Source organism: Physcomitrium patens, chromosome 10 (genome assembly GCF_059467195.1).
Source record: "Physcomitrium patens ecotype Gransden chromosome 10, ASM5946719v1, whole genome shotgun sequence".
Classification (NCBI taxonomy): Eukaryota; Viridiplantae; Streptophyta; class Bryopsida; order Funariales; family Funariaceae; genus Physcomitrium; species Physcomitrium patens.
The window spans coordinates 6,992,949-7,012,925 of NC_143419.1; the positions used below are offsets into that span (position 1 = coordinate 6,992,949).

General features: G+C 31.9%; 2 long non-coding RNA genes and 1 other non-coding gene across 3 annotated transcripts; all 3 read right to left on the reverse strand.

Moving 5' to 3' along the window:
• Positions 1 to 1,232: 1,232 nt before the first annotated feature.
• On the reverse strand, positions 1,233 to 2,880 carry LOC149988243 (uncharacterized). Its single transcript, XR_016505088.1, has 2 exons — positions 1,879 to 2,880; positions 1,233 to 1,608 (listed from the first exon to the last, which is right to left on the reverse strand). It is a non-coding gene; the product is annotated as an uncharacterized LOC149988243 (long non-coding RNA).
• On the reverse strand, positions 2,156 to 2,247 carry LOC112288109 (small nucleolar RNA R64/Z200 family). The gene has a single exon (XR_002971475.1). It is a non-coding gene; the product is annotated as a small nucleolar RNA R64/Z200 family (small nucleolar RNA).
• A 2,012-nt stretch (positions 2,881 to 4,892) lies between the features above and the next one.
• LOC149988244 (uncharacterized) lies at positions 4,893 to 6,308 on the reverse strand. Its single transcript, XR_016505090.1, has 2 exons — positions 6,270 to 6,308; positions 4,893 to 5,612 (listed from the first exon to the last, which is right to left on the reverse strand). It is a non-coding gene; the product is annotated as an uncharacterized LOC149988244 (long non-coding RNA).
• Between the last annotated feature and the right edge of the window lie 13,669 nt (positions 6,309 to 19,977).

A 19,977-nucleotide genomic window follows, 5' to 3' on the forward strand; every position in this document is an offset into this window, starting at 1 on the left:
TCAACTTTAACTTTCTGAAAGATGCAGCACTGTTGCTAAAGACGAGTCATAGGAAGTCAAAGAGCACGAGTGGGGTACAGCGACAGTCAGTTTGAAGAGGTTGGGATGGACCCTCAGGCCACTCTTCAGTGCGAAGTAAACTGTATGTTATGCGTAAACAAACTGGGGAGCGTTTCACAACATAAAAAGAAAAAAGAAAAAGAAAAAGAAAAGAAAAACGCCAGCAATACTACAAAAAAATTTAAAATGACGGTGTATCATACACATACAGTTTAGATCTTTCTGCGCATCTGGCCTGGAAAGATTTTAAAGAGCCGAATTTGTTATTTAACAAGATATACTAATCATTGTTTACCCTGTTATACTAAGAAATTCTCCAAATGCTGAACCGATTCCAGTAGGCTTCGCACTCAGGAATACACTAAATGAAACGCGCCGACATGTAAGGAGAATGTCAATAAGCTTAGCCAACCTGCTGCCATGACAATGGTGAGGTATGGCAATTACACTGGTCACATCGCTCCTTATTTAAACTCAATCTCTAGTCATGATCACGAATTTGCTAGCAGTTGAGTGGAGACCTGTAAATCGATATTTTGACAAACATCTACGACATTATTCACGAAGTTGATTCTAGCTCTTACCGATAAGGATCGATGTAAAGGACGTGATGATCAGCCAACGCTTGACCAATGCAGATATGTTGGTTACACTACCTGCGTGTGCGTTGGAAGTAAGGTTTGAAGGTAGACCTCGCTAAAGGAAAATTGACACAAAGAGTGCCTGAATGTACCATATATGCACAGACAGTTGGAGCACATTTGCGAGGAAGCGAAGAAGCAAGTTCCGTAACGACCATGTGTCCGAAGCAAATACAACGCACGTATTTCTAATCACTCTGCCACTCAAGGACAAACATGTTTTTCAAAAGAGCCATCATTTTCCTTTTCGTGTGCATAATTCAGAGTAAACTAAATGACACTAGCTTTCTGTTAATATAGAAGAAAATTTCGTGCGGTGTAAGGGTTTAATTGGGATCAAGGTTCAACAGTAGGAGCAGTGAGCACAGAAAGTCTTGGATATTTGGACTTCAGGATTGACACAAGCCAATGACGTGACAACGTTAACGTCGAGAGTCCACCTGCCACTTCACGTTCTTATTCCTTCACCCATCTGAAAACTAAACCACAATTGACTGCTTCCACAACCACATACGATCCAGGTGCAACAAATTAGTAAGCATCACAAAGACAATTACAAGGTAAATCTTCTGCCGAAACAGTTTCACAGCAGTTCACACACTAAAAGGGAAGTTATGGCCTAACCACTCTTTTCAGTGGCAGAATTATCAAGTTCCCTCGTTCTAGGAAGTTGGCACTCATAGGGCCAACTTGCTTGCAACTGGAGCACAGTTCAATTATGCAATTAAGGAACGCAACCGCTAAACGTATCAAAGATCGCGAGAGCTAACAAGGTGTTATTTAGGGGACGAATCTAAATCCAAAAAGTTCCAGTCCACGGCTACACCTACGACAATGCCCAAACTATGTGAGAGCAGCGCCTCGTAGCGAAAGTTCTAATGCTCCATGCAATACTTGTCTTCTGGTACTGCCTCCACACAAAAGATACAGTTAGCCACACCCTCGGGTCAGATCTACTAGAATGTGTTTATCGGGTCACTTCCTTTTGACATCTCTCAGATGTCGGAGCAGGTGGCAATAGAATTGTAGGAAGGTGTTGAATGGGACAGTCAGCATGCAAGCAGTTGAGCCAAAATCAGAACTGGTAGCATGTAACAAGGGGCAAATGGATCGTCGTCTACAATCTAGAGACTGGGTCTATAGTTTTTGTTCTGTTTGGGTTCCATCTGACAACAACCTGATGTTCTCACGACGCCAGTAAAAGTCGTTGTAATCACACTGCCGCTCCAGTGCGCTCAAGCACATTGCTGCAAGCTTGGAACCTCCGAACGTTCGAGGATTGAGCGACACAAATGAAATGGTGCAATTCCACTTCTAGTTTTTAGTAGATGTCCAATGTTGGCGTCTGTAGAAGGGGCTAGTCGTGACCTTAGTATAATTCACTTCCAATTATCGTTTTCTTCGATAGAATTTCAGCATCGGCTGGGTCGCCAGCGATGTGCTTAATAATTGATGATCCACTCAGAGAACTGTTGATATTCATTGATGTCTAATTGACATCTCCATAGTCTAACATGTAAATTTTTTTTATTCATCACAGTGGATCACTGCGTAACGAGGCGATATATCAGAATTTCTCTAAGCCACTCAGGCAGAACGTTTGATACCCCACTATACACATCACACGGCGAGTAAATGTGCCCAGGCACTTCAGCTTGCAAGTATTACGAGGCATTATTCACCCAGGACAACCTCGGAGATCCAAAGTAGGATTCAGAAAGAACGCAGCATGTTTGTACATCATGGAGATCAGTCCAAGTGTTGGAAAAATGTTGGTCTCATCATTATCCAAGTCACAGAATTATACACGTCAGTGCCAGATTGGGCAGCCCCGAACAATATCTGATGCTGTCCATTTCACAGGATGAGAGAAAAAAAGTGACATCAGGCTGTCGACCCACATACACCCCTTCCCTTCCCCTTCACGTTACGATAGAAAGGAGACCTTTCAACAGAAGTCTGATTTGAATTGAGAACCGTCAGAGGCCGGCACTGAATAGGTGTACAAACTATCGCAGAAACAGATCTCGAGTCAAATCCTAATTCGCCAGTCTCAAAAACAAAACAAGAGAGCTAGCGGAGGGCTGCAGACAAAGACAAATATTTAATACACACAACATTTCGAAAGGTAGAAGTAACGCAATTAGGCGAGGCACAAGATTGAAGGAGACGATTTGAGATACTCTGCAAGATGCACACAGCGGTGAAATTTATATGCTGAAGCTAGGTGGTTGATTTGTGATCTAAACCTCTGGATCTAGGGTTACAAGATCTAACGGTGGGGATAGGACCTCTCCCATGTCCACTACCGGGCAAATCGCCACTGCGCCGGCCCCTTTTTCCGGCTGTGTGGTGTTTAGGGTTATGAGATAGCAGTGAAGGATAATAGGGACATGAGCACAAGAGCAAGCAGAGTAACTGAGATGTGTAGGAAGAATGAGTGAGTGTCCCCTACTGCTTAACCCATGTTTGTCATGCACCAAGGTATGATCTTAAAATTTGTAAACTATAAAGATATTGGTTGTATTGCAATATCCCCAAACTTTTCTATTGGAGAAATTAAATGCTGATTGTTGTACTGTAAAATTGTTCACTTTTGGATTAGACATGACTTCTTCATATGCTACTTATATGTAAATGCATGTATGTAGATTCAAGTTATATGAAAAAAAACCATACCCATGAGTACACATGCATATATGTTGTTCTTAGTTTGATAATTTATGTTTTAAGTAGAGTTAATATCTTTATTACTGTTTTAATTATTAGATCCGTTAATGTGTGTAAATTTAAGGTAGCTGAACCTTGAATGATGCTTTGACAAGTTTTTTAATGGAACTTTGAAAAAGACAAAAGTCAGGTTAATTTCTAAACGTTTAAAATTTTAATGCTTTATTCCATCACTGAAAGGGAATATTCATATTATCAATCTAATTAAGGATTTAGTTACTTTTTTTAAAAAACCTAGTTATTTTTATTTTCATATTCTATTTCATTTGAAAATAATAATAAGATATTCGAATGTATATATATATATATATATATATATATATATATATATTTGATTTTTATCGACACAAATAAAATAAAACAATTTGTCTTGGCACGAAAGGAATTACACAATTCAAATACAATCTATACACTTTGTGACATTTATGTATTGCACAACAATTACCTAATGTAAGAATAAAAATAAAAAATAATATTTTAAAATGTTAACAAGAATCTATACATTACTTAGTAAACAATCAACAATTTCTTTAAAGTTTCAATATTCACACTCAGTGATCCTATATTCAACTTAAGTATGATGAAATAGGATATCTCTGTTAACATCTTTGAATTAGATGACTCTCTCCATCAAAAGATCATCAATAGCCTCAGGAAAAGGTTACGAAGATCCTCACCCAACAAACTGAAAAGAACTTCGCATCTACACCCATTGAATACTATTGTTGCAACATGGCTTACTGTTTTCTACATGTATTGCTCAAGTCAAACACACACAGTGCAAAAGAATTTTTAAGAGAAAATGTACCCAGTTTGTCACAGTATTTTACATTTACAGAAAGCTGTTTGACTGTAGCAATGTGTAGCTTGTGAACCTCAGCAAGAGTTGCCTGTCCTAACATATTGCGAAAAACTTAAAATCGACGTGTTTTTCTACTCAGCGAAAGTTCTACGAAGAAGCAACATGGCATGTTCTTGTCAATCACCTGCAATTCGTAACAGAACAATCAGAAGTTGGAGAAAGGGAGCAGCTACCTTCCAAGAGAAAATGATCATAAGCTTTTCTCACATGATTGTGAGGGCACACTCCCAGTGGTTGAAAGGATCACAGAGTAAATGATTGAATCTGTTACAATGACTAGCAGATTTGCAAAGTGAATTCAAAAGCATGGACCCACAAAATCAATCATAACCACTCATCTGCAAGCTAGCATGAGTAGTCGTAAAACTCCACATGACCTAAGATATTGACAATTCATCGGATGCACTATTTGTCGGCAGCAAGCTCATAACACTACGAGGGTTTGCATGTCCCAATCGCCAGAAACATGTAACCTCATGTGCACATTTTCTGCATGAATCACAATTAAATCACTCACTGCAAAGAACCTGTGTATCACTGAATTCGAGTAAACTTGGCGAACAGCAACTCTCTAACCAGAAAAATGTGGGAATCTAAAATGTGGGCCAATAAAACCAGCATTGTGCCTAAGCAGGCTCTCTCCTCAATTAAGAAAGAGGACACTCGTAGGCCGATCAGTGTAGGATTTGAATTTAACGAGTATTCCAAGACAATCTTTCACTGTAAACTCAAATTGGCCAAGGATCCCAGTGAATTAGTTATATCTAGAACCAGCAACCCCCTACTGTCCACTAACTCTCCAATCTCCTCTTACATGTTCAGGAATACCTCCCTTATTTACCAACGATGGCGAGGCAACTGTGCGAGGGATTATTAACGATTAAATTCCAGAAACCTTATCAGCGTTCATCGTGCCGATGAGAAGAACAAGGTGAGCGATGCAACAATACGTACAAAGATCTGTACACCACACCATTTCTCAAGCCCGTTAGAATGAGTCTTTAATCGCTGTGACTCTTATGCGTCAACCGAATCCAGAAACTCCACTCATTTCTTTCGTTGGACCTTCTCCTTGATCCAACGGAGGCTGGTGGAGGTGCCCAACTTCACTTTTTGTGCACTCACGGAAGCTGCACTCCTTGTCCTTTCCACACTATTGGTCGCTGCGGCCTTCACCTTGGCCATCCTACTATTTTTCCGTCTCCCCTGACTGCCATTGGCATCTTCATCGAAGTTTTTGTCCCATTGATCTGCCCAGCCGTTCGAATCCTGCCTTTCGTAAGATGTCATCCTCGCTAAAGGTGTAGCCAACAATGAACCTGAACAGGAAATAATTTCCGCAGAAATCAACAGCTACTCAAATTTGCAGATCGAGCAGACAGATTGATGAACCTGCCAAACACCACTGCACGCAAAAGCTTCTTATCAAACGAAGCAATTATTGAATTTTTGAATTAGGAAAGTTTCAAAGAAGCACTTATTTAAATGCTCTTTCTTTCTCACAAACTCACAGATCAGCTTACAACCAACAAATACATTCATATTATCACAGAGAATGCCAGAGCAAAGTGCCAGCAACACGGGAAGCCTCTCAGGCTCTATCACTTTAACATCGATCTACACCAGCATAGAGAAACAGCCCTCCTAAACAAAACGGCAATGGTAGATCGACTCCACATCTATACAAAAAGGACAGAAGGAAGATTCTGCGCCGTGCGACTGCAGCAAAGAAAAGAAAAGAAAAAAGCTACCAAAAAATACAAAAAACCATCTCACTACGAGCGACAATCTAAAAGAGTGATTCAAATGACCTTTCAAAGCGCCAATCCTCGATTGCTCAAAGAAGGTAACACCTAACTACAGATTTGCCGTCAACTACTGCCTCCACAAGGGGCCAAATCCTGAACACACCACGTTATTCCTAATCCAGCATTCCGTTACTCGGATCACGGGGGAGAGAAGCAACATTCACGTACCTGATTGCTTGCAGGTCGAAGCAAAGCAGGGCAGGTGAAGAACGGGAGAATAGTTCTTCTAGACGAGCGAAGAGAAGCTTATACCATTCCAAGTGAAGCTCCTTGCCACAACAAGCGAGAGAGAGACGACTCATCATTTGTGCTACCCTTACAACATCCGAGCTGGCTGCCACGTCGGATTAGCGGACGCTATTTTGTAGTAAAAAAAACTGCCCCAGTGTCCCAGCCTCAAACACCTTTCTTAGATCAGGCACGACCAACGATTTAATGTACATCATTCATCCATGTAGAACAACTTCATCCGTCTTGTTTTTGAAGATGCCCACCTGAAAGAGGTGATTAATACATGTATGAGAGAGGCACAATATGGTGGAGTTTCTAAGGTTTTTAAGGAAGAAAGGAATGTTGTCCTAGAAGCAAAGTGTGGGGGTGGCATGGTATGGGCCTGCCTAACACTCACACACCATGCAGGCTAAGGCATGAGCACCTCTCCCTTTTGTTTGTATAGGAGAGGTGCTCATGCCTTCATAATTCTATACCAGCTAGGTCTGTAACTCTAAGCCAAGCCAAGCAAATCAAAGCAAAGACATCTCCCCTGCCCCCTCTGAGCTCCAACTATTCAAGCCTGCAAGCCCTGCTCATGTGCACCCCTCTGTGTGGCCATGTGGTGCTCCATTTGCTGCATTAAAGAGTATTTGTTTGCCTGTCTCCACTGCCCCCCAAAACATAATTTAACTTAGAAAGGAAGGAGGAAGAAAAGCAAGTAAAGGAAAAGAAAAAGACCAAGAAAGAAAAAGAAAAAGACCAAGAAAGAAAAAGAGAAGATAACAACAAGAAGGAAAAAAAGAAAAAGGATGGAAAAGGTGAAAGAATTGTTGAGAATGTTTAGAAAGACACAAGAGTAGTAGCAAGTAATATACACACACAAGAGTAGTAAGTAATACACACATACACAAGAGAGTTTCTAAGGAGAGAGAGCTTCACACCAAAGTCTATTGATCTCGTTGTGTCTCGTATACAAGAGGAGAAGGGGAGAGGATAAATAGTTCCTCTCTACTACATTCCAAATACTATACCTATAGTATTTACTGTAGACTATAGTAAATATTGTAGAGAGAGCCAACTACATTTAATGCTCTCAACATTCTTCCTTGCTCATCATAATATTTACATAATATAAAATTTGTATAGAATTATGATTTATACTTTTTTGTAATCTTGTAAGATCAACAATTGTTGCCTCATTAAAACCTTATTTAAGAATACCTTATTGTATTTAAGGGTAAAACCATAGATGAAAGAAAAAGAGAGTTATATCATTTACTTTAATTATTTAAAGAATTCATTAACTTTCTTATTTAAGAAAAGTAAGTTGCCGCATTCCAATACCATAAGTAAGTTGATAATGGTTGCACAATGAGAGAGCTTTGGTGAAGAGATCAATAAAGTTATTTGCAGATTCAATTTTCTTAATTATAAGTGCTTGATTAGTAATCAAGTCATGGATATAACTAAAATACTTTGGATCAATATGCTTAGTCGTATTGCCTTTAATGAAACCAACTTGTATCTATGTAATACAAGTACTATTGTCTTCATGCAAGATAATTAGAAAATCATGATATGAAAATCTATAGGTTGTTTGAATAAAATTATCAATTGATCACAACCAAATACATTCTCGAGATGCTTCATGTAAGGCAATAATTTCTGCATGGTTGGATGAAGTTGTAGTTATTGTTTCTTTCATTGATTTCTATGATATAGCAGCTCTATGTCTTAAAAATACATATCTTGTTTGAGATTTAGTTGTTGTAGTATCAAATTTATATCTTGCATCACAATATTCAACTAATTTTGGATCTATAGATTGTAATTAGTATAATCTCAAGTCTTCAGTACTTTTTAAATAATGTAATAAATATTTAATGCCATTCCAATGTCGTAGTGTTGGATGTTGTTATATTGCATGGTTTTTTATCTCGGAATATACTAGGTACTTAGTTATAGAGAGTTTAATTTTAACTTATTGACCAAGCTCCAATAATTTATTTAACCTTAAAAGTAGAAGACAAATAAATACTACAATATCAAAAAGATATTGTATTAATAAACCCTTTTATATTTAAGAAGGTTTGTACTTAAGGCTTTCTAAAATATCTAAAAAATTTCTAACATTCTTGGCTATACCAAATCATAGCTAATCATTTACTAATAGATTAGGTTTTCAATAATTTCAAAGAAAAACTACAATCTCTTCTCAAAAACTCTCATCTTTATACAAGAATTCAATCAAAGCTCTATATATCCATCTTTATTATATATATATAAAGTCTTGGCTCTCAAAATACTCTTTTATTTTTTATAAAATACTCAAGTTATAATAAAATCTCTTCAAAATATAATATTCTTGCAAAAGATTTCTTCTTCCCAAATTTTAGAAATTCATATCTCTTGATCCAACTATTTAGATTTTTCCAAATTTATAGATATTATAGAATTTATCCTTAAGCTTTACTTTACAAAAATTCAATTGTAAATTTACTACCGATTGTTTGGCATCTTAAAAATCCTAGTAAGTGCTCTAAAACCCTAATTCACAAGCACCTAAGTACTATTTTCTTTATATCTCACAAACCCTAAATTCAAATGTTACAAAACTTATGTATAAAGTTTAGCAACATAAAAACACACATTCTTAGAAATTCTTAGCCAAAATCTTGTCAAATTGCACAAGATATAGCTCAAAATACAACTACTAGTAATTTGAGTTACTTACAACTCCTTAGATTCCAAATGCTAATTTCAAATTTCAATAACTATTTTATTCCAACTTAGAATTCATCAAGCCAAAAAAGTGCTCTCTCCAACCCCAATTGCCGATCCTTTGTTGCTTTCCGTATGCGTCCGTTATATCCAAAAGAGTGACAATAGGTACAAAATCAACACCCTAACTTTGAGCACCCATATCTCTTTCATATAAACTCCAAATGACTCAAAATTTACACCAAAACTATAGCCAAAAACCTAAACTTGCTGATCCTAGCCTCCAAAGCTCGAATGCCTCCAAAAAACTAACCCTAATCTCTAATGTGGCCTCGGGCAGCCTCCTTGAAGCCCATTGGTCGTGATTTTTGACCAATAGGAATGGAGATTTTCATCATCCATCTCCATTCATCTATATGGATGCCCTAAACTCTCTTTTTGCTACCAAAATCCCTCTCTAATTCTTTTTTTTATAAGATTTACTCAATATATGTCATAAACACCAAATTTAAAGAACCAAAATAAGACTTCAAGGATCACCAATGTCTAATAAAGATGACTCTAAATATTTAAAGTTACTACCAACAAAATCAATTTCAAAAGCCACTATCAAAAGAAAATAAAGTTATACAAATTCTAATAGTAATCATTTTAAACAACCTCTTATTAAAGTAGTAATTTAACCACACTCTACAATCAATTAAAATCCAATGACATGGCTCTCACCATGTTGCTAAGTAAATTATATATTAAATATATAATCACATTATTTTCATATGGTAGCTGAACCACAATACAATATTGTGCACTATGTCTTGCAAGAGCACTAATTGCAAATGCAATATGTGGTCTTGTAGATGTAGCCAAATATGTAAGTGCTCCAACCATTGTGAGGTATGGATATTAGTCTCTCAATATTTCCTCTTCTTCCTTACATGGGCAATATGAATCATGACCTCATGACTGCATCCAATCATTAGTGTGGATAATAGATAAACATCAATCATATTGAATCTCTGCAAGATTTGTCTAATATATGTTAATTAATAGAGAAAAATACTACCATTTGAGAGATGCATAATCTGAAGACCAATGCACAAAGTTATTTTTCTTAACATTTTCATCTCAAATTCATGTATAAGTAGATTAATAGATGCAACACATGCAGATTTAGTGTCCACTAGATTAAGTTCATCAACATATATAGCGATGATTACAAAACCAATTTTATCTTATTTGATAAACAAACAAAAGATTAGTGGATCACTTACAAACTTATGTATAATTTAATAATCTTAAAGATGTTGATACTACATACATCAAGATTGTTTTAAAGCATACAAGGCCTTAAGTAATTTAATACCATGATATTGTCTTAGAGCAAGTCTATTTAGAGTTCCTATTTTTAAGCTAGGTGGAACCATATAAATATGCAATTATTACATCCATCAAATGTATCTAAAGGGTGGCATGAATTGCTATTCCAATAATATATCAAAAAGTAATTAAATCTATGACTGAAAAATATGTAGATTCATAATCAATGCCAAATTTTTGAGTAAATCCTTGAGCAACAAGATGAGCTTATAGCAGGTTATTTGACCTTGAGCATCTTACTTGCATATTAATACCATCTTATATACCTGAAGGCGAGATATAAGAGTATCTACAATTAGACCAAAGACTTTCTTCTTATGCAAAGAGACATACTCCTCCTCAATAGAAGTTTTTCATTTTGACAAATCAAAGTGATGCATCACTTTCTTGATAGTTTGACGTTCACAATCGTCTTCCTCACAAGAAAAGGCTTCTATAATCATACATACAAATGATTCATCTATCATATTAGATGGTTTGTTCCAAATATCGTCTGTAGCATAATAAAAATAGATAATTTTTTACTCAACTTATTCTTATTCCTTCCAATTCTAAGATTATTTTTCATAGGAATTGAAGGTACATTATGTATGGATATATCATCATGAATTGGTGGCCCTGCAAGATGAGTAGAAATTTCTTGAAAAATAATATCAGGATTAGTCAATATTATAGCTTTTTTCTTACGTGGTTGCTTAACTGGTCCACGAGTTCTTTTAGTTGTTGTTGTTATAACTTGAGATATTGTAGTCAATGGCACTGCAATCTGAGCAGGTGCATTTTGAACCTCATTAATAAGAACTCTTGTAATTGTAGGTACATTATTGAAGCCATCAAGTGTTTCATCTGAAATCCATTTTAGATGCAAAATCTTACCAACTTCAATTTCAACCAAAGATGTCCTAGGATCAGGATTCATTATAATCATTTCTAATGCTTCAAATATAAGTACTTTATTTCTTTGTTGATTGAATATTCTTTCTTCAAGAGATGGAAATACATTCTCTTCAAAATAAAAATTTTACAAATGTGCACATAATAATGTGCCAGTTGATGGATCAACTATATGAATAATGCTTGGTGAATCAAAACCAACATATATGCCTTCTTGTCGATGAGCTTGAATGGTATGCTGTTGAGGTTCTAATACTGGAATCCAAGCACAACAACCAAATACTTGTAAGTGAGATATATTTAGAACACAACCCAAAATGAGCTCATGTGGTGAAACAATTTCAAGAGAAGAAAGGTGGAGGCATATTAATGCTACAACATGTAAAACTGCATGACCCCATATAAATACAGGTAAATTTGCGTGAAGGAGGAATGGCTAAGTAATGAGTTGTATACACTTTATAAATGACTCTACAAGTCCATTTTGAGCATATTCATATGGAACACAATATGTCAACTCAATTCGTGTTGGAGTACAATAGTCTTCAAAAGACTTTGATGCAAATTCTTTTGCATTTTTCATGTGCAATGTTTTTATGGAATAATCAAGAAAATATGCCCCAAAAATGAATAAGTATAGATATAAGATTGACAAATACCATATTTTGAGCTGATAATAATAAAACATGTGATTGTTTATCTGATACATCAATAAGGAGTAAACAATAATGAAATGGTCCCGATATTGGATTAATGGGACTACAAATATTACCATGTAATCTTTCAAGCATTGGTGGTAATTCTTGTAGAAGTTTCCAAATTGAAGGCCAAGTAATCATCTTGTCTTGCATGCATGCATAACATAATTTCATAGAGTCTACAACCACACGCTTTAAATTATACTCAATTATATATGGAATAATCTTTCTAAATAATGTAGATCTTGGATGTTTTAATTGTCCATGGCAGAGAGAAACACAACTCTTTGTGATAGATGATGCAAAATTAAATATAATAGAAGGCCAAATTATAATTTCGTATAAACTATTTTCTATAGCAAAAGCTTTTTCAACAACATTATGGTTCTTTTCAAGAACCAAAATCTCTTTTTTATTTAAAATGGTGGTCAAGAGGTGATAACCATTGATACACATATCTGGATAGTTGATTAGACTTCTAGGTGCTAAGGGTATAAACATCGTATGTTTATATTTTATAATAGAATTTATAGGTAATTTTACCATCATTGTGCCCTCTTGGAAACAAAATGCATTTGCTTTAGCCATGGTCATTATATTTTTAGTTTGTCAAGTTGAAGATTTTTCAATAAAAAATTATCTATTCTACAAGATAGTATGTGTTATTACAAAATCAATGAGCGCATCATTTGATTCATCATTAGAGGTTTTGTCATTCATATAAGCTTCTAAATCATAAACACCAATTGAATCCATGGACGCATCCATGGTATAAATTTCACGAGCCTCAGTTTGTAGTTTCTTATTTTTTTAAAATATTTTAATAAAATATTTTAAAGTACGGCATGCATGTGCTAAATGTCCAATCATTCCACGTTTATGGCAAGAATGCATCTCTGATTTTTATTTTCTACTATAATTAATAGTAGAACGTTTATTCTTTCCATATAGATAGAAATGGTCATAACTATGACTGCCCTAATGCTTATGAGCACGTTTTCCATGTTTATATAATTTTTTCTTAGACTTTGAAATATTACATGCATAAGATTTTAGAACTATGGTTCTAATAGGACAAGCTTTTCCATTGTACAAGAGTAGCTCATTTTGCTTCTCTGCAAGAAGTAGATGGGACATGAGATCAAAATGACTCTGAAATTTTATGTTCCTATATTGCTGTGTAAGTACAATAGATACAAGAGGAAATATAGAAAGAGTTTTTTCAATCATTTCTTCTTCAGAGATGCTTTGTTTACATAATTATAATTGTAAGACAATACTATACATTTCATTATTGAAAGCATTTAAATTTGAAAAATCCAAGATATGTAAATGTATTCAATTATGATGTGCACATGGAAGAAAAATGGTCTTTTGATGAACAAACTTGGATTTAAGATTCTTCCAAAGTTCTACAGGATCTTCTATTTCTAAATATTGATGTTGTAATGTAGGTAGAAGATGACGACAAAAGAAAAGAAGTATTTTTTAACGGATATCAAGAGGAATAGAAATACTTATTGTAGGAGATTCTTCAAACATAATGGCATCTTAGAGTTGTTCTACAAATAAATTTGTTTTTACCATTTTTGCTCATAATAGATAATTATTTCTATTTATAGTTAATGGTAGAAATAAAAGAACTTGAAAATATTAGGATACACTGGTAATAGTTAGAACCATAGTAAAAGTAGTTGAAGATGTTGAAACACTCGTTATAAATAAATCTGTAAAGAAAATACAAGATGAAGTAGAAAAGTTGAGTAAAATGTACCTTAAAATATTAAGTCAAATAAGATGATAAATTTGAATTTGAAATCAAAAATATTAATTAATTAATTAATTTTTAAACAAGGTTGTAGATTGTGGCAGCAAAGCAACAGCAACAGGGTGGCAACGACAAGGCGGTAGCAGTAAGGTAGTGGTAGTAGGGCAACATGGCGATAGAGTGGCAATGGCAATTAATGGCAGGGTTGATGATTGTTTTGCAGCAGTTGGTCGTCAACGGAGGTGGCAGCAGCAGTCAATGACTGTTTGGTGATAGTTTGGCGGCTGTTCAGTGGCAGACGTAATGCGCAGCAAGGAGGTTGGGCTGGAGCAAGTATTCTAAGCAAGAAATTAATGTATGAGGGGCCAAAAAGAAGTGCAATAAGATCATGAATCAAATAAGGAGCAAGAATAGTAATAAATTTGAAGAGTTAAGACTAAAGTAAAATAAATAAATAAATAAATAAATAAATAAATAAATAAATTGCAATAGTGTGTAGAAGAGAGTGATGTTGATAAGGTGTTGAGAATGTTTAGAAAGACATAAGTATAATAGTAAGTAATATAGACATACATAAGAGTAGTAGTAAGTAATACAAATATACATTTAAGAATAGTAGTAAGTAATACACATACTTACAAGAGAGTTTCTAAGGAGAGAGAGCTTCACGCAAAATTTTATTGAGTTGATTGTGTCCCGTATACAAGAAGAGAAGGAAAAAAGATAAACAGTTCCTCTCCATTACATTCCAAATACTATAACTATAGTATTTATTGTAGACTACAGTAAATATTATAAAAAACATTGGCTACATTTAATATTCTCAACAAGAATAAGAAAATAAAAACATGTTTGAAATAGTAAAAGGTCGAAATATAAGGAAGAAAAAAAAAGAAGAGAAAAAAGAAACAAAGAAGTTTAATTAACTGTTTTTTTATTTTTAGGGCATTTTAAAAATTTATATGAATTTGGTACAAATAATTGATGATTATGAGAAGAAAAAGAAAAAGAAAAAACATAAACATGTATAAGTACAATTTCATGACCTGTAGCAATTAAAAATTGAAGTAGTCAAGTTCAAGATGATAAGGCAGTTTCTAAGGTTCCATTATCTAGATTTCATAATTAATTATCATTCCTTGATTACTATACTCAAAAATTCTTATTTATTTAATTGATGATTTATTTAAAAACATTTGATTATTATGCAATCCATTTATGTAATCTACATATGATAATTTTATTTCATTTATTTTAAATTAAAGGTCAGTAAGAACAATCTTACAATGATGCATACCATTTGCAATATAAATACCAAATGATTGATAATAAAATGAATAAGAATGAATTATTATTCAATTCAATTTGAAGAAATCAAATACTTTCTAAAATCTGATTGGAACAATAAAATCGGATATCTAAAAAATAAAAAATAAAAAATATACAAAACATGGCTTTATTAAACTACAAAAGTATATTGTAAAATTTGCTATCTTGTGATCTCTTTCATCTCCTATATTTTGTTATCATTGTCTATTGTTCCTTCAAGGTCTAGAACCACAGTCAAACAAGATTTGTATTTTGAGATGAATATACAAGACATGAAAAAATCAACATCTTGTATGCACATTATTAAATATGAATTCAATAAAAGATAAAAATATTTTCTTCCTTTTTCATTTTAATCTTTACAAGGAAAATTTCAAAATTTTTTATAAATTATAATTTAAAAATTGAATTAGGCTATTATAAATATCTACACTCAAGAAAAGATCTTTTACACTATAGCTTTGTAGATTTTTTTTATTTAAATCCAATAATCGTATACATATATATACAATTTTTTTGGATTAAATACTTAAAAATAAAATGAGATTATTCAAAATAATATTTTTAGAAGATTTTAGAAAACTCATTTATTTTTATTTTTATATTATAATTAAAAAAGACTTTCAGAAGTGAATAATGATATATGTCACTTTATTTAAATATGTAAAAAAATACTTATGGATCTTTAAAAAGACTTAAAGATTTTAATAGAAAATAAGTGATATTCATATTTATAAAAATAATTATTTATGAATAAATATATTATTTGTTTTAATACAAAAATACCACTATTATAAAAAACTAAAGAGATATAAATATAATTTTAAAATTACTTAAAACTACATTAAACAATATATGCCAAAATAAATATCAACTAATGTAATAATTCATGGTCTATTAAAAATTAATATTTATGATAAAAATAATACTATTTTATATATATATATATATATATATATATGATAAAGCAACTCAAATTTTTATTAAATCAACCCACATATTTCAACCATCATTTTACTTTGTCAATCTTATCTTCGTTTTGAATCATTCTCATGTTCTCAATTATTGCTCTTTTTCTTGATGTTTCCAACCTCCTCCATCAATTCTTAGCAATAATTAGGAATAGAAAACGGCTAGGAATATAAAAGAAGGTTGCAAAGGTGCAATGATGGTTAAGATAGAATGAATTGCTTTAATAAAAATATAGATTGATTTTTTATTTATATATATATATATATATATATATATTAGTATAATAGTACATAATATAAGACATACTATCAAAAATATGAATTAAAAATAATCAAAAGATAAATACATTCTTATATTATTAAAAAAAAATATATATATAAATCTTTCAAAGATAGTATAATATTAAAATTAGACTAATTATTGATGAAGATAAGAATATTAGTGATATTTCAAAGAAATTTATGAACAAAAAAAATATCAACAAGAATAAAGAAGGATTCATTCTTACTTCTATACATAATATCTAATTAGGAGCTATATAATGACATTTTATAAGACCATTGATATGTTTCTAACTTGTGAGATATCTATCTAACTTGCAAGCTAAGTTTCATATAATTACTATATAGCCAACTTTTACCACAAGTTGCCAATAATTACAAAATATTGGTTAATTTATTGGTCTAATTTTTAACCGACTAATTACTTTTAAATATATATAAAATAAAATTTGCATCTATGTAGGTTTTAAGAAGCATCACCATAAGATATTAGTAATTGTTTTTCTATTTAAATATTATTATTTAAATAAATATATATGTCAGAGATTTTATCTCTCTTTTTAGGATCAAGCTCTATAAGAAGCAATGATCACATGTTAAAAAAGTCCAAGATACAAAAAATTATAGTTTTTACACACTTTGATCTTTGTTTACTTTAAAGATGAATGATAAGACTTCTCAGTAATTAATAGTGTCTTATAATAAGACAAGAATACCACCTTATTATTTGATCATTATTGAAGTCTTTATAGCTTCTTTTAAATAAAACATATGACATATCATTAGCAATAGTTCCTACCTCCAATAATATCACTAAATATTCAAAGTTTCTTCTAAAGTCAAGATATCAAACACGTTATATCTTACCATTTATTTAAAAAATAGCATGTCTTTTTTTAAGGGCCTTATCTCTATTACACTATCTTAAAGGTTGTGACAATCTCAATACCTTGTTCAATAATTAAATAAATAATATTTTATGAGTTGAATCTATTACTTTTTTATTCTTTATTTACTTAGTACTATAAATATATAAAAATTATAAACAAAGATGAAAGATAAAATACAATATTCACTTAATTGTTTTTTTTTATATTGTAAAGAATTACCTCATTCTTTATTTCGGTTTGTAATGAATGTTCTCCATGAAAAATATTTAGTTGCATTTGTAATATTTTTAATTAACTTCTATATAAATTCACTAATATTATATTCATAATAATGTATAAGATATTTCAACTTATTTTGGCTCCATCTTAAGTCTAAGGCTTCTTTAATTTTAAATTCTTGATTATTGTCAATCTTTATTAGACAAAGTGGTATTTTTCTATTTTTTGGTATATTGACTATCTCATATGACTTAAGTAGAGATATGTAGAATAAATGTTGGATCTTTATATACTTTGATAAGTTTAATAGATAAGTATCTAAAATAATCTATTCATAGATAAGATATTGGTCAAATTTATTATAATCAATTTTTTTATAAGAGTAACTAGTCTTTATATTATAATAAAATAATCATACCTTCTTGGTAATATAAAATTAAAATTATTTTATATAATAAGCATTAAATTCTAAATTAATTTTATTTTATTTGTGAACTTTTTTTTAATTATACTTTTATTATTGTATGTAGATGTAATAAATAAATTACCAAGTATTTTGCCTCAAAATATTTAATTTTTGAATAGTCAAAAGTATCAAGTTGTAGATAATAACCATAATTTGTATAGGAAGATATTTGTTGAATAGAAGAATGTATTATATTATTATAAAAAAAATTTGCTAACAACAAAAGATTTGACAACAAACATAACTTTTAGTTAGATAGTATATATAGAAGTAAGAGTGAAGTCTTTTTCATTCTTTTCAATGCCTTTTTAGTCCTTAGTCTTATTTCAAGTTTCTTTAATCTTCTTATCTTTGACAATAGCTATTCTAGTTTAATATTATATCACCTTTAAATGATTATCTAGTCTTTTCAAGTAACATAAGAGTGTCCTAATCTTTCAACTTTTTAAGATTTATATTCTTAACATGAAGTTTTTTGTATATTTGCAACCATCAATGATATTTCATGTAAAAGTGAAAAGATCACTAAGATATTTGATCATTGTTGAGGCCTTCATAACTTTCTTCAAATAAAATGTTTGAAACATCTAACAAGGTAGTTTCTATGTTTAATAATATTACTAAATATTAATAGTTTCTTCTAAGGTTGTAATATCAAACTTGTTATATTTTAGGATCTAGTTCAGAAAGAACATGTTGTTTTTGAGGATCTTCACATCTATTATATTATCTTAAAGATTGTAATATTTAAAATGTATCATTCAATAAATCAACAAATGATAGCTCTTTAGTTGAATCTGGTGATTATTGGTTCTTTATCTCCTTAGTGCCACAAATATACAAAAAACTACAAACAATGATAGAAGATAGAATGCAATGTTTTTTTAATTGAATTTCTTTTAAAATAAAGAATTCCTATTCTTTATTTTAATTTTGATAGATGTTGTCAATAAAAGTGTAGAATAAGTAGTTATTTGCTGATTTGTAGATACTTAGTTTATAGTGTAAACAGGGATAGATGACTATTAGAAAGGTAGTTCAGTAGTTAAAATGGATGAATAGTTAGGAAAAGCAGTTTTCATTAGAGATGTAGCAGTTGGTATCTTGTGGTAGGATAAGGAGGATGAGAGAGAAGAAGAAACCGCCATTACTGTGATAGTGTGAGCCGGGGTAAGCTTGGTGCTACCTCTTTTCTTTTGTTGTTATGTTCTTTGAAATAAGAGTATTGAGAGTTTTTGAATATTGTGAAGTGAATCATAGAATGAAAGTGTGAATGGAATTATATGTTATTGAATGAGAAGAAGAGAGATTGAATGCTGAAATCTGAATGTAGTTCAGCAAAAAGAGTGAATCTGTGGTTGTGTGAAACACTGTAATGTGAATGGTAGTTCTGTGTGAAGAATTCCAGTAATTGGAATGAGGGTAATTGTGTGCTGAAGCTGTGATGTTGAGGTATTACAGTTGGAGATTATAAGAGTGAAGATATATTGGTGGAAATAACAGTTATTAGTATGACTGAATTGTTGCAAGGAAGAGAGTGATAAGGTGAAAGGAGAGATTATCGTTTTCCTATGTGCTTAGACAATGGAAATAGTGACGATACATTGGAGGTAATTAATTGTGTGACCCTAACGTGAACGCTCAAGCAACTAGTCACTCCCCGTGTTCGAATTCCCCTATATGGGTTTATTCTGGGAAGTTTCTTCCGGAATAAGTAAAACGAGAAATCACAAAAAGTATCAACCTTCTTTATTGCATTTGAAATATTTTTAATTAATTCCTATGAAAGTTCATTAATATTATATCTAAGCCAATAAACAAGATATTTCAACCTATTTTTGTATTATCTTGAATCTAAAAATTCTTTAATTTTAAATTCTTGATTATTATTTATTTCTATAGATAGAAAAAGTATTTTTTTTCTTCCTAGTTTATCTATTATCTTGTATGGCTTAAGAAGAGATAAATGGAATGTAAGATGGATTTTCATAGACTTTGATTGATTTAATCTAAAAGCAATTGATTTATTTTATTCACAAATGGGAAGT